The 25,164-nt window shown below is 34.5% G+C and overlaps 1 long non-coding RNA gene across 1 annotated transcript; it reads left to right on the top strand.

Annotated features, from left to right (window-relative positions):
* Positions 1-10,203: 10,203 nt before the first annotated feature.
* LOC113308467 lies at positions 10,204-10,875 on the top strand. The gene is made up of 3 exons (XR_003339807.1): positions 10,204-10,259; positions 10,350-10,494; positions 10,581-10,875. It is a non-coding gene; the product is annotated as an uncharacterized LOC113308467 (long non-coding RNA).
* The last annotated feature ends 14,289 nt before the right edge of the window (positions 10,876-25,164 follow it).

The raw sequence follows: 25,164 nt of genomic DNA on the forward strand, positions 1-25,164 counted from the left end.
CAACTGGTTGTTGTTAAGACTGGATGGGAGGAGCTAACCTTGTATGGTAGAAGTACGCCTCCTTGAAGGGGCAACCAGGGGGAATAAGGGCGGCACCCTCCATTAGGGAGCTGATAAGTGTCTTAAGACGCAAATGTCATGAGGCTTATTATTCGCAAGGATATTAAGGCTTGTCATATTTGTGCAACAATCCTGAAGAGGCAATAATACAAAAGAAAAAGATAAGATGAGATCAATGGGTTTTCGCATGAAAGTGCGAAGACGTCCTGCGATTTCATCGCAAGACGGCAATGTCATGGGGCTTTATTTTCGCAAGAATATTTAGGCCTGTCATATTGTCGCAATATTCCTGAAGAGGCCATAATACAAAGAAAAAGTTAAGGCAAGATCAATGGGTTTTGCATGAAAGTGCAAGGACGTCCTGCGATTTTGTCGCAATGACAAGAGGTGGCATAATAAGACCTTTAATTAGGAAGGCAAAATAAGACCACACAGGAATGAGATTTTGAAAAGAAACAAAATTCACTTCGCAAAAGGTTGCGAAATTATACAATAAGAAATTTATGAATCTCTCATTTGGATTCAAATAACAGAGGCAAGTATGGGAATGTATGAAATTAGAAAATGTTATTTGTCTCCATATGAGAGATTTACTCAAAAATTCAAGAATTAATGATTATATTGATTAACTGTATTGCAAAGAAGAATTGTTTTAATTTACGCAGGTCAAAATGAAAGAAACACAAATATACAGAAAGAAGAAATAAATGTACAAGTGTTACAAAGAATCAAAGAAGAAATAAAGATATTTCTTGGTTAATCCTTCATTATCTTCATCAGACTTGTTTCCTTCTTCATCTGCGTCAGAATCCTCATCACCATCAGAACTTCTATCGCTATCAGATTCTTCATCGCCAGCTTCACTATCAGAGATAATCAAACTGGGAGTATTCTGTGGGATTTCTTCTAAAAGACAAGGGTAATCAGAATGTGGGATATTATGGTCATCACAAACCATCTGGATGGTTTTATTGCGAAAATGCATAGCGTCATCCTTAAAATTCTCAATGGTGATTTTGATTTGATTCTTGAATCTAGAATACTTGTCGTTGCGAGAAGAAAGATTCTTTGCGAGTTCCTCTTTTTCAGCTTCAAGTTCTTCAATCTTTTCCCGATATTTATTTTCAGAATCTGCGAACAAAAGACAACCAATTATTAACTTGATGAAAATCCATAAGAAGCAAAAGATTAGTAAAGAAGAGCAATTAGCAACCTTCTCTGTCAGAAATCATGTCTCTAATCAAGGTTGTATGTTCAACTTGGAGACTAAAATTTACGCCTAAATCTTTTCTAGCATCATCTAAAATTTTCGCAGCCCAGACAAATTCATCCTCACTACTTATGAGAAGACGAGAACGAATTTGATTTTCCCTTTCGCAGAGTTCAATATTTTTGCGGTTAGCTTCATCTCGCTCAAGTTGAACTTCAAGAAGAACCTCTTGGAATTTCGCTAAAGCCTTGGCACCTTGATCAGAGATACGATCTTTATCATCTATGAGACCGCTAATTTTGGTTCTTAATTCATTGGTTTCTCTTTGAAATCAATAATGAGACGCTTAAATCTGTTGGCTAAGCCTAAACTGGATCTATGATCAATTTCTAAGAGGCGAAATTTCGATCTAAGTTCATCTAGAGAAAGAGATGAAATTCTATCATTTGAAAAGCTATTTAAGGAATTGTTAAGACGTTCAAGAAGGGTATCATTATCCAAGGCATTAGGAAATGAGAGAATAAGGGTGGCTTCATCAGAAAGATCATAGATGTCTGCAAAAAGGATTATTTAAATAAGATAAAACAACATGATGAATGAATAAAGAGAAAAGAGAAAAGTACCATACCATAAAGCTGATTATTAGCTTGTTGAAGACTAGAAATTTTATTCTTATACGAAGAAGAATCAATTTCTAATTGTCTATTTTTCTCGCGAAGACTTTTAACTTCAGCTTCCAATTCTTCATTCTTTTTGCGAAATTGAAGATTTTTCTTTTCAAGATTTTCGCGTCTTCTCTCCAGATCTGAGGCAACAACAAAAGAAGCTTTTCCAGCCTGCGAAAAGAAATAAAAAATATTAATATAGAAAGAGATTTTGAGTTATAGCAATGAAAAAGTAAAAAGATAAAAGTATACCAGACTATTGAGAGAATGCAAAAAGTCGGGAGTCACGGATCTAGAAACTCCGCGAAGAAAATTATCGCCATCCAGCAAAGGGACATCACAAAGAGTAGCGAGAGATTTGCAGGTATTTGCGAATTGGTTATCTCTCATCCCTTGTAGATAATCAGAACAGAGGCCATAAAGCTTAGCCATAGAAGATTCAGGTGGAGAATCTTCAGGTGCAGCAAGATCATCGTTATCCTCATCACCCTTATTATTTTCAGAACTTTCGTTAGGAAGAGCATTTGAAGGAGAAGGAGAACGAACTTTTCTTTTCTTTGGAGGAGGACCACTTGATTTTTCCCTGCGAAGAGTACCTTTACCCTTATCACCAATCTTCGCAGCATCAACAGATTCTTCTACTTCAGCAATAACATTCACACACAGATAGAAATAAGAAATGGAATCATGGAAGTAACAGTTTTATTTAAAGTCATAAGAGAAAGTTTATTACCTCATCTATGTATGAGCGAAGAGCTAATAGAGTACTAGATTTCCCAGTCCTGTTATAACTATCCTTTAGTTTTTGGATCTGCGAAATGTCGCAAGAGTTAGCGAACAGAATAGTAAAAATCAATAAAGAAATATAAAATGAGTTAAAGGAGAGAAACATACCTATTTCTCTTTCTCGGGTCAGGAGAAGACCCAAGGTTGATATGCAGCGAGATTCGCAAGAAGAATGTTTGATCCAGCAATGTATGGACCCTTTAGCATTAAAGGAAAGACACACCATTTGTCATCTTTGGACTGGCTAGGAGTTGTATTTTTACCAGAATGCTAGTCAATATCTTGCATAAGAATTTTGGCTTCATTAATGTTATCTTTTCTTCTTAATCGAATGCCCCAACGAGTATTCTCCTTCTTCATGGAGATAAGTTCGTAGTTTTCAAAGAAATTCGCCACTATATATTTCTCAGTAACTATCTCTAGGTCTGCGAATTTTGGATCTCTAAGTTTTGTGGAGTAAAGAGGTCCTCTACCAGCACCACGATTAGCGAACTCTAGCATCAGACGGATGCAGTCTCTACTTAATTGGAAAATGGCTCGCGAAAATTTCGGATGAGCGAGAATTTCATAAAATAAAGGAATGTTTGGGTTATAAAGAGGAATAGGGAGACCTGCGAGAATTTGACCTAGAGAAATTATGATTGATTGATCATCACAATTTTGATTGGAGAAAAGCTTGACAGAAAGAATTGATTTGGCATTCACACCAGGAATGGGGGAGAGTGTAAGACCTTTATTAGCAAGATCTTTTTGGACATATTGTAGATTCTTCTCATATCTATGACCACTTGGAGCCATGATTGAATAAAGGGTATGGGAATGTATGGAAAGTAAAAGAATTGAAGGAAGAAAAAATTACAGCAGCAAAATTTGCAGAAGAATGACAGAGTTGCAGAGATGAAAGAATAAAAATAAAAGAGAAAGTAAAAAGAAAAGTGGAAAGAGGGAGGGAGCAGAGTATATAAAGAAAAATTACTTCTCGAAGAAATAAACACCATTAAGACGAAGAGACGTGAGCGGTTGAAAAGTAGCGGTTACAGAATACGTGTCAAGAAATAAATGGAAGAGAGAGAGTACGTGTGATAAATGTGAGGATATGAAAAGATGAGCAGTTGCGACATTTCTCACATCATTCTCTACTTTGCAGAGAAGATATGATAAGAGGTAAGATGTAGGATCAGATTCTCGCAACAATTATATCTCAGCGAAATTATCAATGGTATTGCACAATAGCGTCGCAGAACAGTTTCAGAAACAACGTCAACAAGGATCATGAGAAAGATGTGATAGTCTTGTGAAGATTAGAGAGATTGCGAAGATAACATTTGTAAGGTTGCAAGAATGTCGCAAACCATATCCGAAAATAAAGGACAGATTAGCTGTCATCCACTATGTATTTCCTTATAAATAGTCATTCGAGTTGTAAAGGAGAGATAGATCTTTTTTTGGGTAAGAGACAAGTGAATAGGAGAGAGAAAGTTCAGAACAGAGATCATTCTTGATTTCCTTATTTTCCTTGTAAGAACATTCAGAATTTAATCAATAAAATTAAGAGTGTAAACCTAAGAATACGTTGATCAATAATGAAATTATATGAGGGGTGTATTTTAGGATTTCCTGCAACTACAAAGATTTGAAGAATAAATAGTATGAAGATGAAAAAGAACTTAAAAAGATTGAAGAAGAAAAAAGAAAAGTTGTAATAATGGAATTTGCAGAAGAACGATGAAGTTGCAGAGAAAATAAAAAGAAAGAAGAAGAGAGTGAAAAGGAATATATATAGAGGGAATTTCTCCTCGAGAAAATAAACACGATTTATACGGAAAGATATGAGCGGTTAAAAAGTAACGGTTACAAAAGACGTGTCGAGAAATAAATGGAAGAAAGAATACGTGTGATAAATGCATAATATGAAGAGGAGAACAGCTGTGATATTTCTCACATCATTCTCTACTTCGAAGAAAAGATATGAGAAGAGGCAAGATGTAGGATCAGAATCTCACAACAACAATATTTCAGCGAAATTATCAACAACATAATACAATAGCGTCGCGGAACAATTTCAGGAAGAATATAATAAATGACATCACCTAAGATCACGAGAAAGATGTGATAGTCCTGCGAAAATTAGAGAGCTTGCGAAATTAATATTTGTAAGGTTGCGATAATATCGCAGACCATGCCCGAAAATAAAGGACAAATTAGTTGTCATCCACTATGTATTTCCTTATAAATAGTCGTTCGAGTTGTAAAGAGGGGAGAGATCTTTTTTGAGTAAGAAACAAGTAAATAGGAGAGAGAAAGTTTAGAGCAGAGATCATTCTTGATTTCTTTATCTTTTCTTGTAAGAACATTCAAATATTAATCAATAAAATTAAGAGTGTAAACCTAAAAATGAGTTGATTAATAATGAAATCATACGAGGGGTGTAGTGTAGGATTTCCTGCAAAAACATCGTTTATGATCGGTATTCGTATTGGTTCAAGGACGAATCGACTCTTGACAATTACAAACGTTAAGCCTATGCAATCATGTATTTGATGGAAAATAGGATGTGATCGTTTGTTTTGCAAGGATAAAGTCTATTATGTCACTATGTGATGCAAAGATAGAATTGATCCTTGTATACCCACGGTTTTGGTCTTTATTGATCTATTGTTTGTATACCGTGAAGGTTCCATTGTGCGTCTTATGTTGAGCACCTTACAACTAAGTCGATTAACCTTGGCTTTGTTGGTTGTTCCATGAGATGCTATATGTTGAGCATTAGAAACTAAATTAATCATCCTTGGTTATTTAGTTTGTACTCCATAAGTTTCTTCTTTCTCTCTTATGTTGAGTACATGTACGGTTAGGTTTGTCATATCCTTTATGAACTTAGTCGGGGTTCCATAATTCTCTTATGTTGAGCCCAAAAATAGTTAAATTGGTTACCTCGGTGATTAGTTTGGTTATTCGTAATCCGATTAGATTAATTATAGGTTCTCTTGTAGTTAATCTAATTGAAGTTTCAAATATTCCACAATCTCTTGTGTTGAGTATTTGAAATACTATTCTAATCATACTCTTATGGTTATTATAGTCGAATATTCCGTAAGGTTTTCCTTATGTTGAGTATTTGAGCGATTGAGTTAGTTATCTTTGTATGATTAACTTTGTCGTAGACGGTTGCTCCGTGAGTTTACTTGTGTCGAGCACCTTTCAATTAAATTGATCACTTTTGTGGTTTGATTTAGTTGCTTATTCCAATTGAATTAATCATGGGTTTACTTGTGGTTAATTTGGTTGGATTTTGGATATAAAAGATCATCCTTTTGATTTTTGGTGTCCAAATAAAAATCCTTCTTTTCTTTTGAAATCAAGGTCGCTCATATTGTTCTCTTGGGAATGACATCAAGTGGGGGAGAGTTCTTTTGAACTTGTGCTTAATGGTAATATCTTGCGGGGAGTGCGGCTGTGGAATTTTTAGGGGTTATCTTGTATCTTTAAACTCCTTGATGAATGTTGTTAGCTTCGGCTGTAAGATTGCGTCTAAATTTAAGATGATGTGTGTCTTCTCTTTTGGTCATGAAATGTCTCTTGTGGAAATTTCATTATGAACCCGTTCTTGTACCTTTGCCAATTTTATTGACAAATATGGGGAGAAATATTGTAGGTCACACTACAAATATATATGGTTCTCGGATCATTGTGTAAGGGGGAGTGGTTTCCATGATCGAGATGGAGTATTGACTAAGGGGGAGTGATACATATCACCATAGTATTATTGTTAAAGTCGTGATGCAATTGGACTTTGATGTTCATAATAATACTATGACAATGTTAAATAATGATCGAGACACTTGATTTCTCTCATTATTTGTGCTATGGATCTTCAACAACGGTGATGCTAAACTTACAACCTTTGGGATCATCGGAGTACTTGGAAGGACGAATATTTCAAGGAACGTTGAAGATTAGACTATGGAATAGGAGCCACTAAAGTTTATCTTTTTTGTATTCCATATGTATTAATAGTTTTGTCACTAAAATTGACAAAGGGGGAGATCGTTAGAACATAGCTCGGTCGAACTCGCATGCGTTGCTATATCAAGCATGTTTGTCAATGTTAGTGATCAAAATTATAAGTCTTGATTTCTAGCCTATTAGCTAAGTCTCGGACTAGGATAAGAAAAGCGTAGTTGATCTCAAGGACTTCATGGCGATTCAACGACAACGACGAAGATCTGCACAAGGAACCGTTAACTTCATCAACAAAAAGGTATGTGAAGACTTGAACTTATCTATCACTCGAAAGTCTATCTATTCTATCTCCTACTTCTTATGAGACAAAAGTCGTATGCTATATAGACTAGATCAAACACATTTGATATTTCGAGCTGAGTATTCAATGCTTATCTTTTTTTCGAAATTCATGTGTTGGCAAAGTGTCTCGCTTTGATCAGGTTTATCTTCATCTTTCAATCATCTTTGAGAATTGCTCTGACGTGGAACGATATGTGAATAACGGTTATATAGCGTCCTCTGAGAATGTCTCAATGATTGAAATGAGAGTTTAGATTACATAACCATGTATTCCTTGACCCGAAGTTCTTGAACTTTGTTGAGCAAGAAGAATCGGGTGGATTGTGGAATTGGCTTGCCAAGTCCGCGAACCCAGTCCGCGAACTGACGGGAGTTTTCGAACCGAAAATTTCTGCTAGGTTTTCCATTAACTCGTTTGCGTGCTCAGTCCGCGAACCCAGTCAGCGAACTGGCGGAAGTTCTCGACCCAAGAATTTCTGTTGAGTTTGGAAAACTCAACCGATTAAACTTAAGTCCGCGAACTTGTGGGTATTTTTGTGGGAGACATATTTATCTATCTAAGTAGACTTTTCTGTGTGAGACACCTTTGTTTATTGAGTCTTCGACTTTGGGTCGTAGCAACTTTTAGTTTTGGGTGAGATCAGTGTGAGATTGGTTAGGGAAACTACATTCCAGTCCGAAGTTATCTTGTAGTAGGATAGTGTCTGTAGCATTTTAATACAGTGTGGTGTTCAAAACCAGACTAGGTCCCGGGGTTTTTCTGCATTTGCGGTTTCCTCGTTAACAACATCTATGATGTCTGTGTTTGTTTTCCGCATTATATTTTTTTTATATAATTTAAATATCACAGGTCGTGCGTAAGTTCAATCAATTATATTGGAAATCCAACTTTTGGTTGTTGATTGAAATTGGTTGACACTTGGATATTAGTTTTTGATATCGTCCAAGTTATTTCACATATCAATCAGGCTCGCAGATTCCTATCTGTTTGATTGCTGATTATTTTGAGAAATTGAGATATAACTCTTGGATATATTTTCCTTGATTGATTCTGACTGTCTAGTTAATTCTCTTGGAATTATATTGGAGATAGTCCATACATATTGCCTAAATAAATATTGGGTGTGGTTGTTGTACCCCCGCTTTTTCATCATTTATTCGTCGCTAATCATAAATTATCACCAACCGTAGAATAACAACCAGATCAATTTTATCCTCTAAACCCCTAATGTCACTGGATACGGAAGTTCTCGACTACCAGATTTTATCCGTCGAAACCACCTCGTGGTAGATCACTCAAAGTGTAATTTGGTCGAACGTTTTATGGATTTATAGGTTTATCCAACTAATTTGACTCTTAGATCAAGGTCCACTTCTTAGTGTTGTTTATACACACAATCATTCTACATGATCCCTCACAAGGTATTTTTTTATCTACTTGTGTACGAATTATTCGACGTTTACTTATCTCATAACTCAATACTAGCATTAGATGTAATCAACAAATTTATTCAGTTGACCAACTATACAATCTTTTAATCAATCATAAACATTCATAATCCTATAAACAAGCGATAATCATATAAAGAACTTCAAAATAAATTAATATAATGGCTCGTATCTTCTCTAGAACTTAGAATTCATCTTCAATCAATATGGTATTTAATTACTCATGGATGTATTAGCATCCATTTATGCATATAATAAAAGTGAAGAGATATCGTTACGAATGATGAAAACCGCTATGAGACCCTAGCTTTTGCTCCATCGTGTTGTTACACTTCTCGGACTTGCAAAGTTGTGTAAAAGATGTCTTATACTGTCTTAGGTGTCTTATACTGTCTTATGCCGTCACGTTTTCCTCTTTTTAGAAGTCGAGGTGCGACATGGTGGCTTGAGCTGCAATAACTGAGTGGGAGGTGAGAGGTTTGAATCCCCTTAAACTTCCTCATTTGAAACACGAATTGTCTTAGACAATAATCGCATTATTGAAAGAATCTACCCAATTCATTTGGTAAGAGGACTAAACAAATTTTGGGGGCAATGGGTGGAAATATCCAATTCGTATCTCTGATAAGTCGAGACTCTAGAGATGTTGAGATACGCAAAAGACTAGTGTTCTTTTATTTGCTCCCTGACCTCGAATTGCATTTGCGCATTACATAGATGAGTGCAAGGGTTTATACAGAACTGTCACAATAGCTTTTGATATTGAATTTTGCTTTTGAGATCCATACATGTTATAACCAAATGTTGGGGGCATTGACCAGTCCACACCAAGACCAAAAAAACATCTAATAAAACTCATTTTCTCCATCATAACATACTTTGTATTGCACTAACAATATATCTATCAAACAGAGCCCTAAGAGTATCAGTCTTCTAAGTTTTAGAGTCAGGTTGTCAGCATTTATATATTTACATACACAAAGTTGAATTTAGAAAGACTATTCGCACTAGGTAGCCAATTATCTTTCCAAACAAATACCTCGCTTCCATCTCCGATCAGACAACAATAAAATCTCTTAATGATATAAATATCATAACACGTCTATTTTCACAATCAAGACACCTGTCTAGAGAGGAGAGGTCATGTGTGCAAGCGTTTCTTCGGAGCAGCTGCAGCAGTATTTAAGAATTGACACATACAGTACATTTGAGTACTAATCTGTCTCTGATTTCTGTCATTTTGAGTTTTGATTTCTAAAAATGGAAAAGCTGCTTGTCAATTCCCACCATGGTCGAAAACCACTGTGGGGGACAGTGGGTCCCCCATTTGTTTTTGTCTCCCGATAGCATTCACGCGATTCATGCTCCGGTGAACATAGCATTAGCATTATTGGGTTGTAAATGGAATTGTCAGAGTAGCCCATGAGATTACTCAACTGAAGATCCGGTTCGTGTCTAGTAAGTTAGAGCACTTTCCCCATTCATTTGAAGATCCATTTTTTTTAGGTTTCTCTTTCTTTTAGTCATTTCTTCTCTGCCCAAACGGAAAATCATCAATCTCACAGTTTTAGAATCGAATCGTTCCAATCTATGATTTGTAAAGGAGTAACCTGTAGCTAATGAAACTCAGCACGGGGACATGTGAAACTTTCATAAACACCCTGGATCCAAGGTGAACCTGTAATTGTGCGCAACTTTGTGGATTTTACAGCTGGGCGGCGTGCAATCTGCAAGAGAACAAATGCTAAGACACCAGCAAACGCAGCGCGGAAGTCCATTGATAAGTTCAGAAAACAGTCCTATTAAGTTCAATCTTGAACATTCTATTTTATGTATGACGTAATAAGCTTACATAACGCGTTTCTGGCGTGCAGGAAGAGATTAATTTCTCAAAGAGTCAAAGTGGATTTCTTAATCTAAGCTACAAAATTGCCAGAGGAAGCCATGAGCACTGACTTGGGGCCAGAAACATATATGGCGTATTGGAATGGCCAACTTCATTATGACGAATCTGACGCGGTGTGGTTATATTTATCCGTTTGCTAGTTGTATCTCAGTCAACATATTAGTAAAAAATCTGTTGATTGGTGTTGCTTCTGGTGCAGGTATGGGCGGCAAGTTTCGACTAGAGAGAGGCTTTGAAAAAAGATGCACATGGCTCAAGACTAAGAGGAAGTTTTGTTCTGAATTCCCATATGACCTTCAGGAAAGAAAGGTAACACCGAGGGAGTTGGAATAAGACAAATGGATGCATGACTACTCAGGTAAAACTACACTTGCACAGAGTCATTGTTGGTATCATATTGTATGTTATAATGCTTGAAACATATAGAATATAGAAGTAGAAAGAATCAATCAGAGGCGTAGAAATTGTACATGATTTTCAATCAGAGATAATGAATAAAGTGGAATTTTGTTTACAGTTATATGTGCAGTCCTCGGGCTACTGAATTATCTGAATAATTTTAGGAAAATTTCTTGTTTGGTTACAAGCCCATAAGGTTATTTATAGTAGGGTCCAACCAGAATTTTCTTTTATCTGAAGGTCCACAATTAATTAAAACATGGAAATGACCACAATACCCTGACTACCAAACGTGTGTGTCTACATGCTCATTATATCGAGTACATATCTGCTACACTGTTTATGAAATTCGAGTACATATCCGCTACACTGCTTACATAATTTGAGTATATATATGCTACACTGCTTACAGGTTAAAAAAAAAAAACAGGATCTCTCTAGTGCTCCACTCCCATTGGACCACTTCCTCCAAAAAGCGCCAACACTCTTAACATCAGACATATTGAACCTGTAAATGTGACCAAAATGTAACAATTAAAACACAACAACAATCCATATATGAATAACATAACAAAAATGAATAGTACAAGTAATATGACAACATCAAGATTAATACTACCTAACGATGGTTCAGTTTTATTTCGGTATTCCATATATGTACTGACAAAATCATAAGAATTAACTGACTAAAATCTATGTATAAAACAGATTCAAAGAGCAACTTTTTCAGTATTCAATATATGTACTGTTAATTCACTGTCTAAAACAACTCCATGAAGAAAAATAACTAAATCGAGAGAGTCTTATTTCAGTATCGCATATATGTACTTATGGATGGAACAACAACAAGTGATAAAACTAAGAATAAAACATAATCAAAAAGCAGTTTGTATCAGTATGCCACATATGTACTGCTGATTCATGAACTAAAAAACAACTGCATGGAATGAATCTATAAAAAAACAGAATCGAAAGAGTATTATTTCAGTATGGAAGATATGTACTTATGGATCAAACAACAAGTGATAAAACTAAGAATAAAACAGAATCAAAAGTAGTTTGTATTAATATGCGACATATGTACTGCTAGATAATACCCCTGAAACAATAAACAAGCATGATTTTCTTAGAAAATAAAGAACGAAAATAACAAGAAAATCAAATTGAGAGTTCAAATAAGCTAAATACGTCATAATCTAATCAAAAAATCGAATAATTACGATTAAGATTCATACAAACAGTACGTCATATATGTACTGATGGTTAATACACAAGCAAAACATATAGATGCATAGTAAACACAGAAAATCAGTACGTCATATACGTACTGATGGTTAATACACAAAACCAACAAAAACAAAACCAAAAGCCAACAAAATGAAACTAAAATATCAGATCTCCAAATGAAACGAACGTAAAACATGATTTTATAACTAGATCTGGACTATTTTCATCAAAAACCACCAGTAAATCATATACGTACTGATGATTAATACACAAAAGCAAACTAAAAACAAACCAAAGACCAACAAAATGAAACTAAAAAAATCAGATCTACTAATGAAATGAACCTAAAACATGATTATGTATCTAGATCTGAAGTATTTTTATAAAAATTGAAGTAAAAAAATTAACGAATTAAGAATAAAGATCGTAAACACACAAAAAATCGAGTTCAATTCCTCTTTCCGTAACCCAAAAATCTTAATTCTTAATTTCTCTCCAAGAAATCAAGAGATATATATGTACTGCTGAATCATACAAATTAAGTGATGAATCCATGAGTAAAACAAAACCAAAGCCGATCTAAAATACTAATAAATTAATAAAAAAACTGTAAATCATCAAAATCAGTTGGGAATACATCTACAACGATTACCAAAAAGGAAAAAAAATATAAAACATCATGAAAATCGATTTGATCCTCATGATTCGGTTGAAAAAACAAATTAAAAAAAAACTAACAAAGAATCAAATAAGATGATTAGAAAACATACCTAGAACAAACAATCTTCAAAAACAATCTTCAAAAACCATGTCGAGATTTCGAAGATGCATCGAGAGGAAAGAGAGAGAAAAATGGATCTGAAAAAATGAGCTCGACTAGAAATATGAAACTGATTATAAACCTCATAGAGAAGGGGTATTTCGATGATTTTAAAAATGCACAGAAAAGGTCTCGCACGTGTATGGACCAGGGAATAAAAATTTGGGTCCAATTTTATTATTTTCTTTTCATTATGGACCTCAAGTTACTGGGCTTTAATGGGTGGACCTGCCACTAACTAAGAACACCATAATAGTACCTATAGGTAATGAGGGATTTCCTGTTTAGTCCACTAAACCCGACCCGGTTTAGTGGCTAGTCCAGCGGGATTAAACATTTATCCTTTAGTCCAAAAAGGTTTAAACATATGTAAAGTTACCAGGCTATCCTCACTCACGCTTTAACCGTTTCCTCCCACTACTTCCTTCTTTATTCTTCTCTATAACTTCTTCGTTCTTTCTTCTCGATCAACAGTAATGAAAACTGCAAAAGCAAAACAGCAAAAATAAACTAAAATATGATTAGGTTTAGAGCAAAAATAATCAAAATGAAAAATCAAATTTTCAAACCAACCAAACAAACTGAAATGTTAAAAAGGAAATCATCAAACAGACAAACAAAAAAATCAAACAAACTCATCAAACTGTACATATTGATTAATAATACATATTGAAAAAAGATTGAAGAAAACCCTATTTTACTAAAACCATGGAGAAATTTACATTTGGTGAATCCTGGTAAAAACAAGATCGAAGAATACACAAATACCACAGTAGAAGAAGAGAGTACAAAGAAAAATAAAGAGTAGAAGATCCAATTGTACATATTGATCAACAATACATATTGACATGTACCGAAGGAAATATGTATTGAAGGAAAAAGTATGATTCAACGGTACATATTGATCTAATAGTACATGTTGATATGTACTCATGGAAACCATGTACTGAGGGGAAAAGAGCACAAAAGAAAAAAAAAGAGTAGATGATCCAACACTACATATTGATATGTACTAAAGAAAAATACGTACCCAAAGAAAAAGAGTGGATGATCCAACAATACATATCCAATAATACATATTGATATGTACTGAACAAAAACGTGTATCAATGGAAAAGTATATGATTCAATAGTACATATTGATACAACAATACATATTAATATTTACTCAAGGAAAATATGTACAGAAGAAAAAAAAAGTACAAAAGAAAAAAGAGTAGATGATCCAACAATACATGTTGATATGTACTGAAAGAAAATATGTATAAAAGGAAAATGTTGATGATTCAATATGTTCTGAATGAAAATATGTACAAAAAAAGAAAAACAATTGGTTATTGTAGGATCGTACAAAATCTCCCAATCTTTTTTATACGAACCTAAAACCCAAAACAATTTGATCAAAGATAAAATTAACAAAAAATTGAAATCAAAACTAACCGGAGACGAAAGGAGTATTAATCTTCACTTTAATAAACTAAATCATATCGTTTTGAATGGACTACCTTCGTTTTCAATGTTGAATAACAGATCCAGACGAAGAAATAGATTAAAAAGTTAAGAATCCCAATATTGATTAAATCCATATCTCTTTATTTTTTTTCTTCGCTGATCTATTAATGGAATGATATCTTGTTCTTCTTTGTTGTTCTTCTTCTTCAATTGAATTATATCTTCTTCTTCTTTGTTCTTTTTCTTCATGAATCTGCTCTCGGTCTTCTTCTTCTTAATCTATTCAGATCTGAAAAATAAAAATAATATGCTTGACGTGTTTTTATGTTAGGTATTGATTGGACGGAGGGACAATTACGACATTTATGAAATACACATAAAACACCTTGCACGTATGATGGACGAGAGAATAAAAAATCTGGTCCAAAAGCATGTTTTTGGACCAGCGAGTAATTGTTTTCTGATGATGGACTACACAGTAACCGGTTCTTCCTATAGTGGATTAACTGGTAATTTCTAGATAGGTAATTCCTACATAATTTTAAGGATAAATAACATGGGACTTGATTACCAAGACGATAGATTACGAAGCCACAAATTAGTTGATCTTTGACTTAGGCCTCAATTAACTCAGAACCTGAAACATGGATCACCTCCTAGTATCTTCTGATTGGATCGTTGCTCATTCCGAAAGGATGTGTCGTGACCGTTCCGTTTTCGTGATAGTATCCAGGCCCATATAGATCTATATCCAGCAAGTAGTCTGTGGTACTTGAATGGAAAATAAGCCTATTTAATAATTTAGAGTGGAAAATAAAAAATTCCCTCCTAGGTCCTCCTATGAACCTACCTGTACGACCGACTCTTCAGGAAAAAGAGCGTGTGGTCACTCTAAATCCTAAATTAATCTTCCGGACAACCTTAAAATTTAAGAAGTTAGCTTTCAACAAAATTTATTCACAAAAGATGTCGACACGTTTCGGAAGTTCGTGAAACCCGCCCGAAATCCATTCATGACCCAAAAGTACAACCTATTTAGCACGGACAGAAAATTACCAAAACTAACCCAAAATCTATTCACGGCCAAAAATTTAATACATGATTCATCCAAAACTTACACAGCGGATAAAAGACAACTTTAAGACAAAATCGTTCAACCGTTCAACGTGGGTCTCACCATACCCAGAGAATCACCTATTGAGAGGATAACCGAGTTTCAAGCCTAGATCAACCCTTCGTATCCTCTAACTAAATTCTTAGGGGGGAAAGCATTGATGAGCCTATTTAATAATTTAGAAAATAAACTTGTTTTCCCTCCTTAAAGAAAATCCATTCTACACATATTTGGAGGCTTCTTTGTGCACTTCTCTTTTACACAAACGAGCACCTACTTTTTTTTTATTGCAAAGAAATCGGCAGTAAAATTGATCTCTCTGAATACATGACTAAAATGTATAAAAGTTAACTTGCGATAACCGGTGTAACCACATTCCGGAAATTCGTAAAACCCACCCGAAATCTATTCATGACGCAATAGTACAACCTATTTAGCATGTTCAGAAAATTAACAGATTTAACCCAAAATCTATTCATGGCCAAAAATTTAATACATGATCCGTCCAAAATTTACACATCGGATATAAGAAAACTTTAGGTCAAAATCGTCCGGCTCGAGTCTCAACGTACCCAGAGACTCACCTAATGAGAGCATAACTAGATTAACCCTTCATGTCCCCTGACTAGATTCTTATGGATAAAGCATTGATAAGCCTATTGAATAGTTTAGAGTGGGAAAAACAAACCCCTCCAAGGTCCTTCTACGAACCTAACCATACAACCAAACCTTCAGGAAAAAAAGCATGTGTGGTCATTTTAAATCCTAAATAATCTTCATGGCGACCTTAAACTTTAGGAATTTAGCTTTCAACAAAATTACCATGGTATAAGAGTTGTGGCATATCACAAAGTGAGGTTCATTCAGAATGCGACATGTGTATTGAAGTAGTTTTCCCCATCCTAAGAAAAAAAGGGTCCCAAATTTACATAGTGGACGACTCTAGGCCAAAATCACTCGCTTCAAATCTCAACGTACCCAGAAACTCACCTAGTGAGAGTGTAACTGTGGTTGAAAACTAGAACAGTCCCCCATGCCTACTAACTAAATCCTTAGGGTCAAATCATTGAAAAGCCCATTTAATAATTTAGAGTGGGAAAAAATAATCTTTTTTCCCTCCAAAATCCGTCTATGAAACTAACATACGATTGACCTTTTAGGAAAACGAGTGTGTGTGGTCACTCCAATCCCTAATTTAATCTTCCTAGAAACCTTAATTTTAATAAGTTAGCTTTCAACAAAAATTACAACGGTATAAAAGTTGTGGCATATCCAAAAGCGAGGTTCATTCAGAATGCGACATGTGTATTCAAATACTATCCCAAGCCCAAAGATTACCCATCTTTCATTAATCAAATATAATGTCAGGAAACTCCATTTTAGGCATATTTGGAGGCCTCTCAGTGAACTTCAATACTTTCCCCTTGGACAAATAAGCATATTTAATAATTCAGAGTGGAAAAAAAAAGTTCCTTCTTAGGTCCTCCTATGAAACTACCTGTATGACCAACACTTTAGAAAAAATAATGTATGTGGTCACTTTAAATCCTTAATTAATCTTCCTGCTAACCTTAAAATTTAAGAAGTTATCTTTCAGCAAAATTTACCACGGTATAAAAGTTTTGGCATATCCAAAAGAGAGATTCATTCAGAATGCGACATGCGTATTGAAGTAGTGTCCCCCTTCCCAAGAAAAACAAGGTCCAAAAATTTACATAATGGACAACTCTAGGACAAAATCATTTAGCTCAAGTCTCAACGTACCCAGAGACTCACCTAGTGAGAGCATAGCTGAGGTTCAATCATAAATCATCCCCTCATGCCCATTAACTAAATTCTTAGGCCCATGCATTGAAAAACCTATTTAATAATTTAGAGTGGGAAAAAAAAATTCCCTCCAAGGTCCTTCTATGAACCTACCTATATGATCGATCCTTTAGGAAAATGAACGTGTGTGTTTACTCTAAATCCTAAATTAATCTTCCTAACAACTTAAAATTTAAGGAAGTTAGCTTTCAACAAAATATACCATGGTATAAAAGTGGTGGCATATCCAAAAGAGAGGTTCATTCAGAATGCGATATGTGTATTCAAGTAGTGTCCAAATCCAATGATTACCCGATTTTCATTAAACAAATATGTATTATATAGTATCAGGAAACTCCATTCTATGCATATTTGAATGCCTCTCAGTGAACTTCAGTACTTTCCCCTTAGACAAATAACCACTTTTTTTATTATTTTTCTGCAAAGAATCAACAGAAAAGTTGATTTCTCTGAATACATGATTAAAATGTATAAAATTTAACTTGCGATGACCGATGTCGGCACGTTTCAGAAATTCGTAAAACCCCCCTGAAATCTATTCATGACCCAAAAGAACAACTTATTTAACACGTGCGGAAAATTAGCAAAACTAACCCAAAATCTTTTCACGGTGGAAAATGTAATACATGATCCATCAAAAACTTACACATCAGATAAAAGATAACTCTAGGACAAAATCGTTCAGCTTGAGTCTCAACATACGCAGAGACTCACCTAGTGAGAGGATAACTGAGTTTCAATCCTTGATCAACTCTTCATGTCCTCTGGAAAAAATTCTTACAGCCAAAGCTATTTAATAATTTAGAGTGGAAAAAAAAATTCCCTCAAAGGTCCTCTTATGAACCCACATATTCGACCGACCCTTTAGGAAAAATAGCCTGTATAGTCACTCTCCTAAATTAATCTTCTTGCAACCTTAAAATTTAAGAAGTCAGATTCCAACAAAATTTACCATGGTATAAAAGTTATGGCATATCCAAAAGCGAGGTTCATTCAGAATGCGACATGTGTATTGAAGTAGTTTCCCCCTTCCCAAGAAAAACAGGTTCCCATATTTACATGATGGATGACTCTGGGCCAAAATCATTTGTCTCGAGTCTCAATAAACCCAGAGACTCACCTAGTGAGAGCATATCTGAGGTTCAAGCCTAGATCAGACTCTCATACCCACTAACTAACTTCTTAGGGCCAAAGCATCGAAAAACCTATTTAGTAATTTAGAGTGGGAAAAAATAATAATTTTTCCCTCCAAGGTCCTTCTCCTACTCATACGACCGACCCTTTAGGAAAAAGAGCGCGTGTGGTCACTCTAAATCCTAAATTAATCTTTCTGGCAACCTTATAATTTAAGAAGTTAGATATCAACAAAATTCACCATAGTATAAAAGTTGTGGCATATCCAAAAGCGAGGTTCATTCAGAATGTGACATGTGTATTGAAGTAGTGTCCCGCTTCCCAAGAAAAACAGGTTCCCAATAATGGACAACTCTAGGCCAAAATTATTCGGCTCGAGCAAACTGACGTCTTAAAATGACAATTATCCAATTGTTTATCGAGTCTTTCACAAGGAAAGAAAAGAAGGATGACAAAAACAATACTTCCAACCAGTATTCACTGCCGCACATTCCAAAGCATATGAATACGTAAAGAAGATTACTCTCTCTATTGTCAGTATAACACATTTAACATAACACATGTTAGATTAAATGGATAAGGAATTCGAGTTACCATAGTGCTTGTTGTACGAATAGCCAGTGTACCATGCATGGATTTAGCCATTATAATGGTAAGTTGACCTTATTGAACCAGTGGTTGAATCATATGAACCCGAGTCAGTGACTTCGACCGGATCATCATCAGGTCCAATTTTCAAAACATTACCTAGAATCCGACCCAAAAAACCATAAAAAATTTGAAGGATGACCTTAATCAGCCACTCAAATTCAGCTATACGTATACACTATACAGTATATAATAAGGTTGTTAGTGGTCCAATGGGTTGTTGTTGTTGACATGAACATGGATTAATGATGGTGATAGTAGGTCCAATCTTATTAACTATTATTAACAATAACAAATAGAATGCACATGCTTTGCACGTTGGAAAATATTGGTTTATCACTCTCACATTGTTCTTTCAACGTCAATTTCATTTTCATTAGCTCGATCATAGGTTCAAATGGAAAACAACCCTTCCTTTTCCAGGAAAGCATTGCAGTTGAAATCCGGTACTTATTAGCAAAATGAGTCAAACTTTTCCTGAAATAAAAGTTCTAGCGTTTCAGATGACATATTCATAATGTAATACCCTGTATTCGTAGTTACGACTTCGGGTCGGGTTATACCAATTATCTAACTATGTGGTTTAGATTGTTTCTTTTACTTTAACCTAGGTAGGTTGTTTGAACTAGAAAATCTAGGTGGAAATAGAGTTATCTAATTAACTTTAATAATTAGATAAAATTATAAGGGAAATGAAAAGATGAATAAACCAATTAAGTTAAATATAAATAGGGAGAAAGGTATTAGAGAAAGGAGATAATCAAAAGCTATGGAGCGGAAGAAGATGAACTGAAGTTAGGGTTCTTGGGGAGAAATTTTAATTAGGAAAATCAGTTGAGGATCAATGAATATGAGGTATAATACGAAACCCATTCTCTTTAGTAGTTTTCTTTGATGTTTATTTTATATGATTTTGTATTGTTATGATTAAGTAATTTATTTGAATAAATATGTACCTCTTATTAATGATCAGGATTATATTATTTATAGAAAACATGATTAGGTATATCTTGTTAAAATTTGAGAGTTTTCCAATGTAAATTCACTGTTAAATGTTTCATGTAATTTGGATGATCGTTTATGAAAATTCTGGACAGTTTCGTGTTGAAGTTGTTTTCATGTTTTTAGGAAGTCTTGTGATGTAAAAATGATTTGAGGTCTTAATAAACTTTATAGATAAACGTCTTATCTTTCATTTTGCATTGGTTTTGCTTAATTTGAGACTAATATGAATTTATGGTGAATAGTTTGGTAAAATGATGTTATCTTCCTATGTTTTGTGATGCGTTTATAAAACCAATATCTTTTGATTGAGCCGTTAGTTAAATGTGAAAGTTTTATATATTATACATGACTTTTCAGGAATGCTCCCTAAAATTTTGGGTTGATCGGATAAAATTATCACATAAAACTCATGATGTATAAAATGTATGTAGTTAACTTGGTTGTAGAATAACTTGAAAGAAATTTATGTTATTAAGCCATGGTTGCTTGTGTTGTGTATAAAAGATATTCTAAAAATGAAATGAGTTCATGTTTTTACGTTAGATGAAATATGGTTTCATGCTAATGCGGGTAATGATCCCCATGGGAACTTGTGTTTCCCGACCATCGATGGAGGTTGTCTGTGCCGATAAACGATAGATGGTGTACGAACCAAGGTTTTCGTACTTTGAATGAAACTGGTAATGATCTCCGAAAGCATATGGATATGATCCCCATAGGAAATTTTGTTCCTGACCATCGATGGAGGCTGTCCGTGCCGATAAACGATAGGTGGGTGTACGAACCAAGATTTCGTACCGTGAACTCAAGTTTTGTTAGTGACATGTGCGATATTCAATGAATTTTTGAACTCAAGTGTGAAATTGATGAATTTTGAACCGATGTGTTAAATCTCAAATGATGATTAGTGGACTCATGGTCTGTCTAGGAATATATTAATAGCTAATGGATGTGTTGAATCATTGATGTATGACTTGTTGACAATTATTTTGGTATTGTAAACTCATGGAGTGTTGGTGACGGTATTAAATTGTAAATGATATGCTGAAATCTAACTAGATGGTTTGTTATAAATAATACTGGTATTATGAATTCATAATCGAATAGAAGAAATAAATGATTTATTGAAAATAATACTTGTGTGGTAATCTTGTTGGTTCAATATATGTATCATTGATTGCTCGAAATCATATTATATACCCATGTTGTATGTTACTTGACTCATTGATATTGTAATGCATGCTTCAGATTGGGAATGCATTCTACTGAGATGTCATTTCACCCCAATTGACATCCCTTGCAGATTTATTAGAATTACGCAGCGGAAGCTAGGATTGGGTTGCTTAGTGATTGTGTTGTTTCTTGTAATTGTTTGAAATGTAAATTTGAACTAAAATATTATTAAGATTTTTAGTAAATTTGAATTCATGAATTCATGTTTCATAAAGCTTTTATAATGTTTGATATGAAGATTTAAGTAAGATAAATATATGCAAGTCTCTTTCCGACCTGTAACGCTTCGAGTTCAGATCTCCATATGGGTTTGACCTTGGTCCGGAACTCGGGGTGTTTCACATAACGATCCTAATTCCAAGATACTTACCAAGTATAACTAAAAATTAGATTGGAAACTTTCATATTGTCCAATTTTTATACAACCACCATTACACATCCAGAATTGAGTAAAGAAAAGAAGCATAATAGAAACTAATCACACAGATAAAAAATTGAGTAAACAAGAAAATTATTATAATAAAAAAAATCGTAATAAGTAAACACTATTTTTATTCATACAATACAATATTTAACAAAATATAAGGAAATTCAAACGAATGAATAAAAAAAATATTAAAAACAAAAGGCATTCAAGTGTTACCTTGGAAACTCTAATGACCTTGATAGCTTGGGACATATATTGTGGGAGAATATGAATACACCAACGCCTGGAAGGCAAAGGGAAATAATAAAAGCTCTGATCTAAGTTCAAAATTCCCGTATGCAGCCGTTATCCTAACGAAATTTTGGCGAGTGATGTCGTTAAAGCGAAGGACGCACCAAGGGTAACCAAATGGCCTAAAGTATGTACGGTGTTCATCTTGTGGTTGTATCTCTTGAAACGACCTTTGCAGGATTCATGTTGCCATGACAAGATCCATAGGTATATAGAGTGGTTGTAAAGCTTCACTTTTTGACATGACGGGGCTCGGTGAATGCATCATCACATCCAAGTTGTCTGATGGCTCTTGTTATTGTTGATTCGGCTGCAACAAATGAGGGATGGTGTTTCCCGATCAAAACTGAAACCCAAAATTATGGAGTGGAATTCATCAAAGCTATATCATTATGGTATATTAGAGAAAGTTACAGGTTATGTGAGTAAATCCATACGTAAACAGTTTTACAGTAAAAAAAACATGACATAGATTTTCCTTTCATTTTACCCTCCAATGTCCTTCAATCAACTTACCCATACGACCAACCTTTAGAAAAAAGAGCGTGTGTGGTCACTCTAAATCCTAAATTAATCTTCCTGGCAACCTTAAAATTTAAGAAGTTCAATTTCAGAAATATTTACTTAGATATAAAAGTTTAAGCATATCCAAAAGCGCGGTTCTTTCAAAATGCAACATGTGTATTGAAGTAATGTCCCCCTTCCCAAAAAAAACAGGGTCCCAAATTTACATGGTGGATAACTCTATGACAAAATCATTAGGCTCGAGTCTCAACGAACCCATAGACTCACCTAGTGAGAGTATAACTGAGGTTCAAGACTAGATCAGCCCCTCATATCCTCTAACTAAATTCTTAGAGCCAAAGCATTGATAAACCTATTTAATAATTTAGAACGGAAATTAAGAAGGTAACTTTCAGCAAAATTTACTAAGGTATAAAAGTTGTGGAATTTCCAAAAGCAAGGTTCATTAAAAATGCGGTATGTGTATTCAAGTAGTGTACCCCTTCTCAAGAAAAACATGGTCCCATATTTACATAGTGGACGAATTTATGACAAAATCATTCGGCTCGAGTCTCAACGTACCCAGGGACTCATCTATTGAGATCACAACTGAGGTTCAATCCTATACCATCTCCTCATTCCCACTAACTAAATTCTTAGCGATATGCATTCAAAAACCTTTTTAATAATCTAGAGTAGGAAAGAAATAATCTTTTTTGCTCTCCAAGATTCTTCTATGAACATACCTATACGACCGACCCTTTAGTAAATAGAGCGTGTGTGGTCACTCTAAATCCTAAATTAATTTTCCTGACAACCTTAAAATTTAAGAAGTTAGCTTTCATCAAAATTTACCATGGTATAAAAGTTGTGGCATGTCCATATTCGGGGTTCATTCGGAATGAAATATGTGTATTCAAGTAGTGCCCCAAGCCCAAAGATTACCCGATTTTCATAAATCAAATTTGTAATAGATAGTGTCAGGAAACTCCATTCTATGCATATTTGGAGGACTCTCGGTGAACTTAATTACTTTCCCCGTAGACAAGTAAACACTTTTTTTCTTTTTGCAAAGAAATCAGCAGAAAAGTTGATCTCTCTGAATACATGATTAAAATGTATAAAAGTTAACTTGCGATGACCGGTGTCGGCACGTTTCAGAAATTTTTAAGACACGCCCGAAATATATTCATGACCCATAAGTATAACTTATTTAGTACGTGCGGAAAATTAGAAAAACTAACCCAAAATCTATTCATGACGGAAAATTTAATACATGATCCATCCAAAACTTACACAGTGGATAGAAGACAACTCTATGATAGAATCGTTTAGATTGACATCTCAACATACCCAGAGACTCACCTAGTAATAAGATAACTGAGTTTCAAGCCTAGATCAACCCTTCATGTCCTCTGAAAAAATCCTTAGGGCCAAAGCTATTTGATAATTTAGAGTGGAAAAAAATTTATCTCCAAGGTCCTCATATTATGAACCTACCTATACAATTGACCCTTTAGGAAAAAAGAGTGTGTATGATCACTATACATCCTAAATTAATATTCTTGGCAACCTTAAAATTTAAGGAGTTAGCTTTCAACAAAATTTACCACGGTATAAAAATTATGGCATATCCAAAAGTGAGGTTCATTCAGAATGTCACATGTGTATTGAAGTAGTTTCCCACTTCCCAAGAAAAACAAGGTCCCATATTTACATAGTGGACGACCTAGGCCAAAATCATTCGGCTCGAGTCTCAACGTACCCAGAGACTCACCTGGTGAGAGCATAAATGAGGTTCAAGACTAAATCAACCCATCATGCCTACTAACTAAATTCTTAGGGCCAAAGCATTGATAAACCTATTAAATAATTTAGAGCGGGAAAAAATAATAATTTTTCCCTCGAAGGTTCTTCTATGATCCTACTCATACGACCAACCCTTTAGGAAAAAGAGCGTGTGTGGTCTTAGTAAAGTCAGTGACTTGATAACAGATGACAAAACTTGGGACCTTGATATAGAAAAAGTCAGGGACATTAGAATACCAACTGAAGAAAAAATGGATACTCCAAGATGGAATCTAAACAAAAAAAAAGGTACGTTCTCTGTAAAATATTTGTATAATCACATTAACTCGAATGGAAATGCTGAGTCTAAATGGAATAGAATATTGAAAATGAAGACATCTCTAGCTGTTAAGAATTTTATTTGGAAGACATCCCGCTATATCCTACCTAATAGCATGATATTTTCAGTTGTCCTCCCTGACATTGATTCTAAGTGTAAGCTATCTAATGAAAACCAAGAAACCCTAACTCACTTATTCTTGCATTGTAACTATGCAACTCAGGTGTGGATGCACTTCAATTTTGATATGGATTTCATCAATAATGGTATAACAAATTTTCATGAATGGTTATCCAATTGTTTTGAAAACACTAACAAGGGAATTTATGATATATACTGGCATGTCCTATGTAGTATCATAATCTGGTTTATATGAAAAGTAAGGTGTGATGTAGTCTTCAAAAAGAAAAGACAAAATAGTGTAATAACTACAAACAACATCGTTAAATTCATAAATAGATATAATATTGCAAAAAAATCAAGTCATAACATAATGGAAGATCTTTACTATAAATCTATGGATGATTTTTTTCTGCAGATTAAAAAATATCCTACAGAAAGAGTAAGCAGTGAA

The sequence above is a fragment of the Papaver somniferum genome, chromosome 9 (genome assembly GCF_003573695.1).
Source record: "Papaver somniferum cultivar HN1 chromosome 9, ASM357369v1, whole genome shotgun sequence".
NCBI classification, from domain to species: Eukaryota; Viridiplantae; Streptophyta; class Magnoliopsida; order Ranunculales; family Papaveraceae; genus Papaver; species Papaver somniferum.